Below are 17937 nucleotides of genomic sequence, written 5' to 3'. Positions count from 1 at the left end.
GTTAATGATAATTACGGATTACAATTAGACATGCCAGTGCTCTCTAGATTCGTAATTGCGCGCATTATTGAAGAGAAATTTTACATCGCGTTACGCGCTATCGTAAATGTCAACTTTACGAGCCAAAGATCGTAACGATTAGGACGTATGTGAAAAGACTCGAATTTTCTCGAGGGAGGGTGTAGGCTAATTCTCTGTGGCTAATTCTCGCCTCGCGATAACGAACCTGCTAAATTTACACGGCAACTTGCAATTTAGCGACTTTCTCGAGTCTGCGCCATTACTCTATCGATCGTACGTCAAGCTGGAAACACGTGCTTACTTGCAATCTCGCCCGGACGCAAAGCGCTCTTTGCATCGCGTCGTTTCGTGTGTGTATGGAAACTATGGAAAGTGCGAGTTATCTCGCCGCCTTTTGCTTATACAATGTGTATAAGGGACACGGCATTCGCGAGGCCCAAGACTTTCCAACGTCTCATGGCGGGAAGGAATTTCTATTATGTGAAACGTTAATGAGCGCGATCGGTGTGATATATAAACCATTCGATCATTCAACAGATTATAATATTTCAGTCAGACTGGAGCAAGTCCACAATCTGAAAGATTTGCCATTCCGCTAATGGCCAGTTTCTTCACCTCCGATTAAACTATATCTTTGTTTCTTTTCAGATACGTTCTTAAAAAGAGACAAAGATATAGTTTAACCGGAGAGTTAACTGGAGGTGAAGAAATTGGTCATAAGTCGTATTGTAAATTATACAGAACAATATGCAAGGATATCTCCATGTTTCGGAAGATTATTTTTGAAACATTCTCTCAGTTTGGCCAAATATTTGCGGAGATAGAAAATGGGAAAGTTCATAATATTATATATAAATTCATATTTGCCGCGAACGATGGTATTCAGTTATAATGTTAGAATCGGTAGCGAATATTTCAACCATCATCGCTATTTTATACGTTATTATTAACGAGTCTGCGCGAATCTCTTTACTGAGTTTTAACGTCCATCCGCGGAACGGGCGTGTAACACTGTATTATTTACGCTTACACGCGCGTATACATGTCATTACACTTTTCATGTAAATTGTTATCTGATTACAGACGGTGAACTAAAGAATTCACCAGTAAAATTACGTAGTTTACCAACGTAATTATAAAGGTTGCCCGAGTAGCCAGAATGCAGAACGTACGCGAGTCTAAGAAATGGACGTTACCGGTTGAAGGGTAATATTAGCCCTAGGATGTGTGCGCGCGTTCTGGGATAAGAATGATCGTAGCTACAGGGTGTACGATTATTTTCTCTAATTATATAGAATTTTCGAAACATCTGACTCTTCACTGATATCTTTTTTTTTTTTTCATATTTATAAAAGCAATACACACAATGTGTATAATTTAATTCTTCAGTTAGTTTAACTCTTCGTTATATTCCATTCAATTTTTATTTTTCGTTCGCACTTAACAATTTATTGTGTAGAGATATAAAATTAAAATTGACTAATAAATCTTACAGACGTAATAATCACATTTTTATAAAATATTCTTTCGTATATATGTATGGACATATTTCACATACCTATATCACCTCATGCCAAGCTATTGTGATTACATAGAGAATCAAGAGAGCCAAAACTAAATAAATCCGAGGGGAGATGCTATCTATCATAAATTTCATGCATCCCCTTGTGCCGTCTCGCTCGAAAATCTCACTCGCGAGATTCTCGCAGACCGCGCCGTGCCGCAAGGAAAGGGTTAATGACGTTCCCACGCCCTTCGTCACGATCATCCTCTTAAAAGCGGGAAGCTGGACCCTGCGGCCAGCGCAAGTTCATGTGCAAAATGAATCTTCCCCTTGTAAGTCAAATCGCTTGCTTTGTACGAGCGACACTTAAGTGACAAATCGTGTATCGCTGTCGGGAGAAACCCGCGACGCATTCTTATTTCTCGTGTTCGATTTGCTTTTACATATACATCCTCAACGACGAGATAAGCGTGCAGAAATCAATATTGCCTCAAGACATTATCTTATTGTTAGACCTCTTAGATAGAGCAAGACCGAACGCTCCTCTTTCTTCTCGTTTCTCTAGCAGCGAATTTCGTTGACGAGTTCGACAAAAAGTATTGCGCAATTTTTTCTTAACGATTTCCGGCGATATAGCTGTAATTTTGTCAAAGGTTGTTGTTCTATGAGATGAATCACGCTCGCGAATTACCATAACACTATGCGGGCGGCGTTGTATTTCGCGAGGATATTTACGAGTCGTTTTGCGTCGGATACGGCGGCGGTTTTACGGCGTATCTCCTTAATAAACGTATGCACCTTGCGCGTTTCCTCTTCAGCAACGTTCGACTGACGTTCGACGCGTAACGCGTTTTAGAAATAAACGATAATAAGCGGCCGGATAGATCGAATCCCGCGCGAGAAAACTCATCGAAATGAACATCACGGGGAATTTCCGTGTGTAACAAAGTTATAAATCGTTTCTCGTCTGACTTTCTATCCGAGTCCGCGGTTAAAATTGCCACAAATCATGCGCCGAAATTTTACAAGCGCGGTTTTGCCAAGAGATTTACGTATCGCCGTACTGTTCCACGGTTGTGGATGATGATATCCCACTCGTGAATAATAAGGAAAGATTTTATAAGATTTGCCGAGTGCACATTTATATGGAACGAGGTGGCTTTTTACATTTGATTAGATCTTTTAATTCCCCGGAATTATAAAGATTTTAAAAAGATTTATTATCAAAAAATAAAAAATGTTAAAAAGTTTTGAATTTAAGTTTTACGATATTCATTGAATTAAATCGAGTCCGATTTATTAAGATGTTGAGTTAACATTTTTTGATATCTCTGAAATCCCTCGAGTTCTTAAAAGAAGAGAATCGTAGAATTTCTCCTCAATAATAATCACACAGTCGATCATTCGTTTAATGAGCGGCGCTATTAATCGGCGAATTAAATGTGACATCGCGCATCTTTTTTCCAGGCGTAAATTTAATTTCACAACAGTTACGAACAATAGATCGTGTTCGCGCGTTGTCTAGAAAGTAATTTCGCCGTGAGAACGTTTCCGTCGTTGACCATCGGGATGGATATGCGAGAGGCGTATTTACTGGCGACGAGAGTCTCACGATCTCGTACGTCGACACTCGAGGAGGAGATCGCGTTGACTCTCTCGCGGCGCGTTAGAGACCTCGTGAACTGCGATAACCACACCTAGCCTAGAGAGCACCGATCATCCTTCAAACGACACCGTCGACCGGCGTGGTTAATGCGACGAGAGGTCGGAGCTGCGGGACGCGTTGTTTCTCATTTCGCTCTCGCCGATTTATGCACCGTCCGCGAGCCGAGCGCGCGAAGCGCACGGCTATAGTCCCAGTTTCAAAATCCGGTTTCGCGCAATGAAAAGTAAGAGTGAGAGAATAGAACGGGCACACACATACGGCACGACGTGCTTGCTGCGATGTGCGATACCGCGCGCGATCTCTACTCCGCATGTAATTTACTTTGACGTTGCTGCCGCCGCGATGTTCGCACGTACGCGCCGATAGATTTCTGAGAGAGGTGAGCTCTCGAATTTCCAGCTTTCTCTCCGTTCCGGACAAAACGGAGCGGTCGATCCCCCGCGCTCGTTCATCGTTCGTTGATGAGATCGCGGGCCCAAATAATTGCCGAACTGTTTTAGAATAGTTTCGACGTAATTGGAAAGCACGCTCGGGATTACTACCGGAGAAATTTGGCCATCGAATGAATAAATAATGATATCGAAATAATAAAAAAATATCTTAATTTATATAACAATTATTATATAAATTAATATATTTGCTGTTTTATAATAGTTTTGATGTAATTAGCGGAGAAATTTGGTGGTCGAATAAATAATGCATACACAGTTGGAAAATTTGTGTTTTCTTGTTAAAAACGGTCCCCCCGTTAAAATTTTTGTGTTAAATTAATATATTGCTGTTGTGTTAATTGAACTCAAATGTTAAATTATTAAAATAACTAAAAAAAATTTTTTAAATAACACAATGTGTATTTACTTTTAATTTTACACAATAAATATGTTCGATATTATTAGTGACAAGATTTATCTGTTAAAATTTACAGAAAAAAAATGTTAATTTTACTTTATAATATAAGTGGGGATGATAAAATGTAAAATTAACAATTTTTTTAGTTAATTTTTACATTAAAACTATGTTAATTTAACACAAAATTTATTTTAAGTTTACTTGAAGTTTGCATTTATTTTATGTTAAAATATTAACACAATATTCGTGTCATCATTTAACATATCCGTATTATGTTAAATTAACACAAAAATTTCTGTGGACCGTTTGGGACATGTGATATTTGTTAAATTTAACACAAATTTTTCAACTGTGTATACTTACGCAATGATATCGAAATAATAAAAAATATATATCAATGCAATAATATAAATATGAAAATAATATATGAGAAAGAAAATATTTCTCTCAAATATATTTTCGATGTACTGTTTACATGTAATTAAATCCCATTATTATATCGATCTCACGTAAGACTCTAGCACTCTTACAGAGAAAATTCATATTATCAAAACAAGAAAACAGTATAATTATTTGTAGATCTCTCTAGAAACATAAACTCTCTACTGACAGATGTAATTTCGACACAAAGGAGGTTGGCTTGTTAAATAAATATAAGAGATACAAGCGACACGATGCATATCTTAGCACACCACTTAGCATATCCGTTTCGTCTGAAAATAGTACTCTTGTTTGATTCTATTAGCGGTTCAAAGATTTCAACACTCGTATCGTTATATAGTACTATGTTTAGCTTTCGTCGATTACATTAAACTCCGTACAAGTGGCGGCTGCATTACAATATCTTGGATCGTCACTGTTTCAATATATGAACGGAACTTTAATCTCACATTCGAGCGACGCAGTAACGCATTTTTGAATTACAGAGCCATTAAATAAGCGGCTGGCGTCGATTGATGGCCGACTCGTCCTCCTAACGTCTAATGTCGCGACTCGAGCGTAATTTAGCGACGCTTTATCTAGCGTTATTAATCGCGCAGCCGTCTCTAGCGCTTATTTTCTTTGCATCGCGCCGCCGGTTGCCTTCCGCTCCGAAAGCCAAAAGTTGAATTCGTTCCGCGTGATACTTGGCGCGCGACAGACTCGCTTACCCTCGATCGAGGCTTAATTATGAGAAACGGTAATGAGCCTCGGGAGCAAGGGGATATTGGCCGATTGGCGTCAAGTACGCCGATGCCGGGGCGACACGCCGAGCCCCCTTACTGGGCCAGTAGGCCACATAAGCCGCTCTCCAATCATTGCCTCTCGGTGATCAGCTCGACTTTGGCTTCTCACCGCCAGCATCGCTATATGACAATATACTAATAATAAAACTTTAACGATTTTGAGATTTTTTTTCCCACTATGATCCGTGAAATCCGTATACTCTTGTAATTCGCACTCGCGATCCAGAGCTTTCATTCACACGCGATTCGCGGTTCTGATTATTTGAAAATTCTATGTCTTGTTAAATCGAAATCTCCCATCGTAAAAGATAATTGCAATGTATGCTTATTTCGCGATAACGCGATATTTTTTAACCAGATTACCCATGCACTAAATAAAATTTATTTTCAACTTTATATTAGATATTTAAATTTATAAATTAATTATGTAAAATAGACATATTAAAATATATATATATATAATTCTCTCTCTTCTCTTTTTATATATTTTAACACGTCAACTGTCATGCAAAAATTGAGTAGTCGAATATTCAGATCATTATTTGAAAATGTGTTCAGTTTGTACAATTAAAATAGTATAGTGATTCACTGGTGAATCATACGGTTGCAGAAACTTGAGTACGAGTATTCATGGTCCACAGGTGAGCCACACAGTGCATAAAAGTCGGTGTGTCTCAAGGATAAGTCAACACGTGTTAAGAATTAAATATTACTTTTTTTTTTTCTAATTTTGCCTTTTCTCTCTATAAAAAACATATTTGACGCTTCCGAGAGCACGTAGAGTCCTTGATGATTCTTAATTCTCTCTTCCTGCGTCTCCCGCATAAAATAATTCCTGCTGATCGCCAGCGCGAGACGCAGGATATCCTTGAAGCCTTCTAACGGTCCTGCCGAGACCTCCACCGCGTCTGTACCGAGAGAGACTCCTCGATAATGTTTTCTCCGCCGCGTACGGTATACGGGTGCGCGTATTACGTATCACGTATATCGTGTTGTACCCGTACAACCTGCATATCCCAAGTGCATCGTGCATCTACACGCGACGAAATATCGGCCTATGCGTGTTGCGCTCGTTCATGTGTGTATTCCTCGGTTTCCGTGCCGGATCCGTCACGACAGACTGAATTTCGTGCCACCGATGACGGATAAATCGGCGGCGAACCCGGAATAATGATATCCCTTTTCCCCTCCCTTCTTAGTTAGTCTCGTCCTGCGATACATCCGAAAATCATGATGGATGAATGAAAATTGCCTGAATTTCTTAATTTTGAAATTATGGAGCATAAAGTTTTTTTAATCCTTGGACTTTTTTGATTGTCTTTGGATTTTGGCTTTTTGGGGGATCGTAAAGTGTTTAGAGACACCGGAGGTAAAAGAGTCCCCGACTATACTGTACGTAGAAAGTATAGAAAGATATACGATTTTTTCACTTTTGAAATGCAGATTTTCCGCAGCCTTGAATTCTCATTTTGTTATTGCCATATATTTTGCATATGTAAACGATTGCGAGCGAACATTTGCATATGCATGTATCGCTACCGGCGATCATGCACATATCGCGCCGTTATTTCCATCCCGATTCCCACACATGTGTGCTATCGCTATACTATCGTCATAGATTTTGTTTATGTTCGCACGCAGGAAAGAGTCCTGATTGGTAACACACAACGGAAGTCGATCCGTTATAAAGTTAATTTCTCGTCAAGTGTACATCGAAAGCGATGTTAAATTAAGCAGAGAAAGATGTAAAAAGAGAACAAGAGAGGAAGAGAGTGAAAAGAGAGAGGGGTTGAGCTATAATTATATTCAAAGAACGTAAAATATTATTATTCAAAACAGTACTCTCTTGAGAAAAGCTCTTCATAACCGTACTGCGAGATTTATTTCGGAATGAAACTATGCAACAAAGTCGCAGCGATATTTATATATAGCACACGGGGTGACTTACTACTATGACGCGCCGTTCTGGTTCCCACGTGGCGCTATGTCATCGTCTTCTTGAATTTCGATACGAGAGTCTCACGTCGTAGGTCGAGAGATTCTACCCTCCCTCGCGCTCGCGGGTGAGAGGACAACGATCTCTTTGTTGAGCATGAAAAAGGTTGAGCGATACCGTAAGCACGAGGTCAAAAGTCACGTCAGTCTACCAGCCAGTGTTACTTTTGATAGTGTACACATGATCGTCGTTTAAGATCTGGGACACGATTTTACTTAATTGCATCGCGATGTGCCGATCGATCGATTTGATCGTGCGCGACTTCGCGATCGCGAATTCGAATGTCACCAACCCAACACGATCTCACAATTTCTAATGTAATTATTTCTTTTTAAAATTTTAAATAATTATTTTTTTAATAGATGAGATAATAAATTGTCATTAAATATAGGTATGTTAATTAGCCTATCATTTTTGCATTAATATATCTCGTAGGTATATTTGTATGTTATATTAAAATATAGTACTATTTTTGTACACATACTTAATTATATATAATATAATTAATATAATTGTAGCATAGAAAACCGAATCAGATTTTTTAAATATCGTAAATAGTCCTAACTCGTTAATTTTTTATATTTAAAACGATATTAAAAGGAAATAACAGTTGCTATGACGCGACATATAATTTCCTGCGGATTGTGTCCCGTTAGTTGAGTTGAGAATCATCATACGCGTTTGTCAGGAGCATCTTACGACCAATTACTTAAATACTAACGACACCCAAATGAACGAAGCGCTTTTACGAGGAAAATGATTATGCGTGTAGTCGCTTATTGCGTTTTATTTAAAGAATAACGAAACGCGAGAATACGTAAGCACTGACTGTCATCACCGACTATTGCGTTGCATATGACATTTCGCGTTGCTCCCATGACCTGCGACATTGCGACACGAATCACATTAAAATAAATTAATACGTGGAGGATAACGAATAATTTTTACTTCGCCGAAAATAAATGTTTACCTATAGGCGATGTGTTAAGTGTTAATTACAATGTGATAAGTTATAATAGTGATCAACTCTTATATTTTAAACAATTAATTTTTCTATTCCCCAAAAAAATGAATTTTTGTATTAGCATTTAAAAATTAAATTAAGATTAACCGAGGGAGAAAGAGAGAAATAAATTATAAATTAGTTTAAATATATATTATATTCATTAAACATAATTTAATTATATAGAAAAGTTGAAGGGGTTTGACTTCTAAATTCATAAAAAAGTTTTAACCCAGATACATCAAGCAGATGCATATCTATCAGGTATATGATGTTAGAAACACCGCGATCACATTTCTTATACCGTATAAAACGAACGTTGTCTGCCACAACACAACACTCGACAGGTTCGAGCATGGCACAGCATCCGTCTTCGGAACCGGATCGCATCTACGAATCGCGAAGAATCGCGTCCGCGACTGGTATGGAATGAAGTCCTATGCACCAGGGGGTCTTGCATCTCGGTCGTATGCAAATCGCGTTTCATAATTCATTACTCCGCTTTGCCAGGATGAACGTGTCGGTTCAATCGTGTCAAATTGCGTTTACCGATTTTCATCTCGTAATTCCCTAAACATTCATCTAGTGATTCTACACCGAGACGATTAATACGATGACGTGAGAGGACGATTCGAACCGATGACAAGCGACTTTTGCGCCACTGACACACAATAAAGGATCGATTTTTGCGGTAGATCGATAACGAGAAATTTAAAACTATGATAATAATCATTATTACTGCGATTAATTTGACCGACGTATATCATCTGACGAATAAATCCATCCGCGTGCTGTTTCGTCGAGATGAAGTTCTCTCCTCGTGGCTTTATCGCGGTCTCGCGATCGTCCTATGATCGTGACGGCGTAGAGGATGCCGTGGAAAATCGATTAAACGCCAAATTGATGCTTCACAGAGTACCATGGCAGAGACTGAATCCGAAGAAAGATCGTTGTTCTCGTAACGTCGCGGTAAACGTCGCGTTATTTGCAAGCCGTCAGGAATAATGCTTTCGTTTAATTTTAAACAAAATAATATAATAAAATAGTGATATAACAAAAAGAAATCGATTTTAAATGTCTTTTATATATATATAAAACTGGCAATTCTCTTCTCTCGCGACGTTACACTCGACGGAACACCTGTTAACTCTTTGTCAATGAGCAGCGCGCGTTCCTTAAGCGGTCAATAACTGCACGTTTTACGCTTATGACACTTAAGTCGGGCAGGTGAAATTTTACTTTTCACGTGGCGGCCGCGTTCGAGAGAAATTGGGCGAACGAGATTGCCTTGATCATCAGCGACTTCCTTCTGCAGTGCAAAAAAAGAGATAATTTTTCTTCGTCAATACGTGGCGATCCTACTTTACGACTTACGATGTCGGTCAAGCCGATTTCAAAAGGGATATTTGGCCATAACAATCCGTATATTTTTCTACAAAAGTCCCGTCTATTCTCAAACCACACAAAAAAGATATTTCCGCAGAAAATCTGAAAAAATCTACACGTCTTTCGAGATACCTTTCGGACTTTTATATCGCCGTTTATCCCGCTAAATTCCTAATCTATTCTTCACTAGATCTTTTAGATGCCTGAATGGCGAACCTTTCGCGATTTCTCAGGTAGACGGACTCGGTCGGCGGTGGTTTCGGTTGTTGCCGGAGTAAGTAGCCGGCGGATATACATGACTACTTAAGGGTTCGCGCACGAAGGACCGCCGCCGATATGCGGTTTCGAGCCAGAGAGAATCTAGTCGAGAGAGGAGTCGATCTTAGGCTACGTTAGGTTGGGTTAACGCAGGGCGCGACCACCGACTCTCGTGCCACCCAAGACTCTCCGCGGTCGGGTCGCCCTGTGTAGAACCTGAATCTCGAAGGTTCTCAACCGGCTCTTTCTCCTTGAGAGAAACGTTTCGTACGGGGGACGTCTATAAGAAGGTATTCCCTCGCTTATTCTTGGCTACCAATTACGTTCGCAAAAAATTGCAAATACTTAATCTCGCACTCGTATCTTGTATACGAAGCGTTAAAAATAAGTCCTTCATTTGTAAAATTTGTTTTTCATAGAAAATCGTGTCTAAGGACTTTTATTTTTTGCTTTGAATACTTCAAGATATGTTTTTATAACATTTCATTCATTTAATTAAGAGTCAAGTGTTTTGATTATATAAAATCGTTGCTGAGAAAATGTTCGCGTATTCATGATCGGAAAATTTGATCGAGATATTTCGCAAGCACATGAATTCTCTTCTCTCGTACATATTTTTAGCTTGGCGTCATTCAAATTCGCCGAAATCCTTTTACGGACAGTTAACATACTTTACGTAACGCGTTATGCCACATGCCCACTTTTGGTCAAGTTTCACCAATCGTCATTAATTAACATTCTTCGTCGTCGCATTTTTTGACGTGTCGAAGCAAGCTTGAGAGTCAAGAATGGATATAAAAATAGTTGATTCGTCCAATTTCCATATGAAGTATCTGCATAAATAGTTTGATTATACATATATTATAACATATAGAATATTACCAGTTCCCCTCATTGCTTTGCATGATTTGCATCTAAATTACAGTCGATTATCAAACATTTTCAAGTTAAGATGTACAATCAATCTTTCATTTATAATACGTAATATTTAATTCGGCCAATAATATTCAATTTCATATTAAATATTTGATATTTCAAATGGTCTCTCGAATTTTAAGTCAAAGTTTTTCGTAAGATTCGTTCAGATTATTATTTCGAAGAGAGTGGGGCGTGGCGAGAAGAGAGATGCGACCGGTGCAGTTAGCCGGCAGTGAGAATGGACCGGCCGACATGTGAGAGTAGAGATCGATCCGCTATTCATAAGTCGAGAGCTCGGATTTCGGTTGCGGTGGCGGAGAAAGAGAGAGCTCTCGATGCAACTGAGTAACGTAGCGCTTTTCCTGCCGCTGTTGCTTCGATTTGTTGTTTAGATTCCCTCTCCCGGACTGCTGTCAAGGCCAGAACTGGCCAACCGTGGCCTCGAAGGTCGCTGCGCGATGGTGAGAGGCGCCTAGAGAGGAACCTAATCGCGGGAGAAGTGCGCGGTATATATAATGGGTGAAACTTCCAGTTTCTGCGATAGCTCGCAGTATGATCCAGCAGGATTCTCGTCAATCAAGTTTTGCTAATTGACCGGTATTGCTAGTCTTGCTCCCGGAAAAAATTAGGATGCTATTGTATTGTAAAAGTATATACGAGGGAAGAAATTTCATCCATTTGCGAAATATTTTTAATTTTTCGATCTTCAACGTGCGAACACTTTTCCAGTAATAAGTATAGCTTTCATTAAATGTCGAAATTATTATAGATGAATATGTCTTGAAGCAGTTAGAACAAAAATGGATTAAAAAATTTAGACCATTTTATATTAAAAATAAATCTCACATTATTGATTTGCTTTATTTTGAACGTTTCTCGTATATGAGATAAAAATACGAGATGAAGAGATAATCTACAAATATTCATCGAATATTAATTTTCATTTAAAAGGCAGCTGTGTATCCAACTCTCTATATATTTATTTTATACCTAGGTATTTATCTTTCTTCCTAATTTTATATTTTTCTAAGGTTTTAAAATTTGTTTTTGTCAATAGTCTAATTTGAGACAATTAGAGAAGCAGGATTTATTTTGAATGATTTTCTCACTCTTACAACTCTAATAGGACTATGGAAAATAATTAGCGATAAATTGCGAATTTTTGAGGTCATCGATAAAACGATTACTGCGCAGACGGCCGCGTGACTGAACAGATTAGACGTGGATAGACGTTGCGAACTTATATGGCCGTCCCCGTTGGCCTTATGGCGACGCCAAGGTTTAAACTTTCTTGGAGAGTGCCTTTTATGTCTCCTCCTGGAAGCTGACTCGCTCGCCGCGGGGACCATCCGGAAGAGTCGCCCCCACGACTCGATCTAATTTCCGATTGAGCGACTTTGCAGCGCAAAACGTGGAAGAGATGATTACGAGAAGACTTCTGCTTTTCCTTCCTATATATTCAAATAGCGTCGCGTGTCTATCGAGACAGTTAGAAAGTAATGGACCTCGCGAAAGGGATCTGTAAACGCGCCGCGACGCTGAAGAGAACGACAATGACGCCGATGTCACACAATGTCGGCCAACGAATAATGACTTTGACGACTGACAATGACTGGCGTTTTGATTGAAGCTTTCCTTTTATCTTCAACGAATTTTCTAACATCGGAAAATTGCTTCTATCCAAATAGTAAATGCACTTGCACGTTTAACTCCTCATCTATCAGCTGTTGTTGCCCGAGTCCGTTAGACCTACATTTATTTCTAAAGATGTTTTTGTAGATATATATTTGTACATATATTAGAATGAACTAATGGTCTCTCTTTCTCTCTCTTCTATTTTGTTCCATTTATCAACACGCATTATTAATATTATTATTGATATACGTAATAATTAATTAGCAAATAACGGCAATCCTTCGTTTCACTATATAACAATGAATGAATTATTAGTATTTATTGTAATCTTATTTTATGTATCGCATCACGCACATATATCCTCCAATCTTTGTGATGTAGCTATATACAAAATATATGTAGCAATACGGAACTGTATTTTTTTAATTGATTACAATCTGGTATTATTGTATATATAAGTGTGTGTGCATAAATGTAATCTCAATATGTGGATCTAATAGACATTAGACAGAAAATTAATCGATTTCAGCGGAGAAGATATTGTTCCGTAATCGGTATCGTAGAAAAGTAGGATCGCGTATCAGATATAGAACTAATGGATAACGAATACATCTGCACGTGGTTGAAAGATTAAAGATATATACATGTATGTGTGTACATATACACACACGTGGATGTTTGCAGGAGCAATCACCACTCTCTCGTCAGTCATCCTCTCTCTTAGCTAGTCATCGCTCTGCTTATTGCTCTCTCGCCCTCTTATATGGTAGAAATACACTTGGTGCACACTTTCGCGCGCGGCTCCGCTCTCGGCGAGCGAGGCGAGCTAAAAACATCAAATTTGCGCGATACGAAAGCGTCTGCGCATGGATCTGTGAAAACGCATCGTTACTTTTACTTATAAATTTACATCGTTGCCGGTCGCTTTTGCAAATAATAAAGCCGCGCGCGCGTGAGAGGAGATGTAAGACGGAATCGAGGGCGTCTTCGCACGAATAGCCGCGGCGCGGAGTCGTATTATAGCGCTAAATAGAATGTATATTAAATGTTAAACAGAGGAAAGTAAAGATCGCGCACACTCCTGCTGGCATATCCTTATCTCGCGCGCATATCCGATGACGATACACGGTAAGAGATAAAACAGCTAATCACCGTTCGTTTCACCGTAGGAAGTTGCGCGTATCAAGCACAACTTCGTTACCTTTGAAAGTTAAAGACTGACTTTCGTTTCTTAAAAAAAAAAAAAAATAATAATAAGCGTCCTAACTGACAGAAGAATATGATGTAATTATTATATTATAAAATATGCGAAGAAAGCGAAACCATCAATTTCTCAGTAAAGTATATTTAAAGGATTGGTAATTTTTTTATTTTATACTAAATTTTTTGTTTTCTTATTATTTTATATGGGATTATATATTATATAAAATTGTTCCGACTTGCAATAACAGTTCTGGTTTTCATGCAAAATATTTTTCATTCTATTCGTAACATAACTTTTTTAATTTTACTTACAGATATGTTATTATTCTCATTTATATAAAATTATCAAGAGCCTAAAAATTAAAATATCAACATTTTCACATCGTTGGAAGAGATATCCATAAATATAAAAAATAAAACGCGACAAATCGCGCTTCGAGATGTGAGATTTTTCATCGGAGATGAGAGTCCGGGAATTATCATCCCCCGGAGTCACGGCACGAAAGTCATGAATTACCCCGCATAACGCTCGAGATCAAGCGGACCGACCTCTCCGCGAGAGGAAACGGCCGGTCGCTCTCGGGGAACGGTATCAATCCCGCGTGGATATCGCGCGTAGAATCGATCATTCACGTTCGCGGTGTGGCGTGGCAGGTCAAACGTGCCGATCGATCCTGCAACGTCAGTTGTAGTAGACGATCGTAGCACGCGTAGGACGACGTAGGATATTCCGTTTCGTTATCGCGGTTTCGCCCTTATATCCGCCGCGCGGTCTGTAATCAAGGGCAGAGCGCAGCGTGCGTCGTGATTTAAATCGAGATCCAAATCGAATTATCCAATCGTTGAAAGAGGAGGAACTCGATATCGGATCGCGGCGTGAGTTATATACTATATTCGAACGATTCGGAATTCGATCGCAGGAGCGAGTTGTGTGATCGAATATATGCGAATTAAATTCTTTTTCCCCATCGTACCTTCGAGCATCGTTTACGTAATGCAAGAGGACGAAAGAGATCGTTTTATTTGCGGGAAATGGTGTAATATCGCGATTAAATGCGAATGGCATCTCTTGATCTAATCTAAATCTCGAATACATTGTTCCAGTATGCAAAGTATTGCTTAAGGAGAACAGATTTTTTTTATCATTCTATTGTATAGGTTCCGATAAAAGAGAATATCAGGTCAGTCAAGTATTATTAGAATTCACCGGACACACCGTTTTTAATCGATGAAAAATAGCTTCCGCGTAAAGTATCCGTTTCGCACGTGATACTTGGTCGTAAGACTCGTAATAATAACGGTAACGAGTTAGAGAATCATTCGTTCTTCTCTCGAGATATTAGCTCGCGATGCCCGCGAGTTGAATTGAGGGAAAAGATCTTCTCTTTTTGGTCTACGCGAACAAATTACCAGAACGGCGGCAAAAAGATCTTTCTTTTTCTCTCTTTCTCTCTCGGTCGCTGGTTCCAATGCTCGAGCCTGAATAGAAGTGACCATTCAATTATGTACAGCCGCCGTTTAACACGTCCGTTCAAAGAAACGGTAACGAGCTCCATCACTTTGGCTTTCTTGTCGTGACGTATATAAGTATAAGCGCCGCTTCCAGCACGGCGCTACGACAATTTTTCTGCGACCGCGTTGTTTGTGACTTTTTTGTCAATACCGCGTCTTTATAGCTACGTAGGATAGTAGGCTATTTTATGTTCGCATCGGAAACGCGCTAGAATATTTCCACGAGACAATATGAATCTTTAATTCGGAATAATTCCCATTTTTTTTTTTCAAAAAGAAGTATATTGTATGTTAAAAAAAATTTATTAATTAATACTTTTATTAATTACTATATTTATTAATTTATATTATTAAATTATGATCTTATAAAATCATAATATATCCTATTATATTAATTTAATTAATAATCTCTACGTATAGCGAAAATGAGAAAAAGATGCGACTTTGAATGGACCATTATCCTGCCACCGCTTGCGCAATCGCTTACGTATATCGACGACTATCCGAACACCCTGTACACGGCAGGGGCGGGTTGAGAGAAAATCGCCTTAGTTAAAGCTGAAGGAAAAATACTTATAGGAAAGAAGATTCCCTCTCTTTGAAGATAGCTGCCGCCTTCTGCACACGCGCGTATGTACCTGTGTGTATAGTACGGATAGATGGTTAGATGGAGGAAGGAGGAAGGAGGAAGAGAAGAGGACGCGTCTCGCCTTTGGGCATCGATCTCGCAAGAGAGGAGAGGAACCGTGAGCTTCTTCCCTCTCTCGTGTAGCTCTCCTCCTCCCTCGTATCCTCACGAGCATTATCCTACGATCGCGACCACACCCGGACCCTCCAGCGAAAATCCGTCGTGGAATCGCACGCGCATACGTTCGTACATCTTCCTCCGGAATTCCCTCTCGAACTAGCTGGTTGCTCGCCGCGGCGAGGTCTCCGGCCGAAGATGAGCGGCTGGAGATTGTCGGCGAGGTAACCACCGATTCTATGTAATATACTATTGTTCGGAATCATCGCGATGTGCGCGAGCAGCATGTAAAGCGATAAAAAAACTGATGACTTGTAATGCTACGTTTGAGTTAGCGACTTGTCTAGTTTGTTAATTTGAATATCATCATATAATAAATGTGTAGTCAAGATATTTGAAGTAGAATTTTGAATTATTTAATACGAGAGATTAAATTTATCTATAAAGTGACGTAAGTCACATTTAAATTGACAAAAAATTAAAAAAGCAATCTAATGAGATTTAATTGAAACAATTATTTTTTCGACGTAATTTCCGGTAAAGTGCGTACCCACAGTCATCGCATGTGTTGTAGATCGCGGGAATGGAAACCTTTAACTGTCGGCTCGGACGAACGCCTCGAGGAAACGTCAGTTCCACTCGGGCGATCATAGTCGTCTTTAAGTTATATGTACGGACGGAGTCTTCCTAGCGCCTACAGCTGTCTTCGGCAACGAAGGGGTTAAACGTCTCTCGTCGTACTCTTATCAATCGTTAAAATATTTTCATTGATATATCGATCCCTGGAAGCGTACGAGAGGTATCTCGCAAACCTCTAATTCAATAATGCGCAATAATTACGTTAAAATACGTAAAATTATTTATATCATTTAATTTCTCTCTATTTTCCATCATTTTTAACAATTATAAAAATTATCCGTAAATTTATTTATATATTTAATTATATCGCAACAAATTTTAATTTTTAACGAAATAAAATATGAGATATGTAAATATATATATGAATTATTATTTATGTAAAAAGCTTTGAGATTTAATTATAATATATTACACTTGTAATATATTTTCTATTATCCATAAATTTAGAAACACTTGACTGCATCGACGCGCGAAACTGCGTGCGGTTATTTTTATTTCTCACGTTATCCCGCGTGTCAAACAAAAACATGTTCCTTGTTAGTCTGTCTTTTACTCAGCTTCTTACGACATATTATCTTGTGATCAACCACACCCGAAGCCTAGAGCGGCGTAATATCCATGCGCGCGTATCCTCCTTCGGAATCCCCCCGTCTTTCAAGACGCATCGTCTTTTCTGGACCTTTACTACTTCCGGGAACATTTGCATTTTTCCGGTCGATAAGTGCACCATGATGCGCGGATGGATGGATTTTTGCCGCGAATTTTACGATCGTTCACGCGATGATACCATTTAAGAATGTCTCTTTTCCCGTCCTTTTTTCCTCGATATCGCTCAGGCAATAATTACGCGCGAATGCGAGTTAATTAAATAATCCTTCGAAAAGAGCTCTATTCAATTTACGATCGAATCACTTAAATCTAAATCATCGATCACGAATTAATCGCTCGATCATTTACGGGGAAATCGTTCTGCGATTATTCGTATAACCCGAAGTAATCAATCGTCTCGTTTCTTGACAAATCATTCCGCATTTTTAACGTAACATATAGTACCTGTCCAATCCAGGAGCACTTTAACAGAGTGAATAATGACGGATCGAAGCATGTCTAAATCTGATTTTTTTTTAATGAACGCGCACACATTCGGAATCATCTTGACAAGCACTTTCGAATTTAAAGATTATTCGGATTATATGTAAGATCGCCATATGAAGTAGAAAGTAAGGTTCTATTTGACCTTTTGTCGCTCTTTGGATTTATCCTTCCACGAATTGCGCATGAATACGAGTCGTAACGAACCAGATTAGTCGATTCGTATTGTAGAAATCTCGGGGATTCACGTTAGGGACGCTAATCGCGATCAGTGCGGCGATGAG

General features: G+C 39.0%; 1 protein-coding gene across 3 annotated transcripts in view; it reads left to right on the top strand.

Annotated features, from left to right (window-relative positions):
• Positions 1–17937, top strand: part of Knockout (Stork-head domain-containing protein knockout) — a 79339-nt gene that overhangs the window by 7943 nt on the left and 53459 nt on the right. Inside the window, exon 1 of one of the 3 annotated variants that reach the window (XM_083051727.1) lies at positions 16094–16106. The exons of the other annotated variants lie outside the window; for them this stretch is intronic. The gene's annotated coding sequence lies outside the window, so the exon portion shown is untranslated. Of the gene's footprint in view, positions 1–16093; positions 16107–17937 lie in introns of those variants that run through there. 3 annotated transcript variants of the gene reach the window in all.

This window comes from Prenolepis imparis, unplaced genomic scaffold (genome assembly GCF_030444845.1).
Source record: "Prenolepis imparis isolate NDT839.2.m4 unplaced genomic scaffold, iyPreImpa1.0 SCAF_12, whole genome shotgun sequence".
NCBI classification, from domain to species: domain Eukaryota; kingdom Metazoa; phylum Arthropoda; class Insecta; order Hymenoptera; family Formicidae; genus Prenolepis; species Prenolepis imparis.
This window is presented reverse-complemented; position numbering and strand designations above follow the sequence as displayed.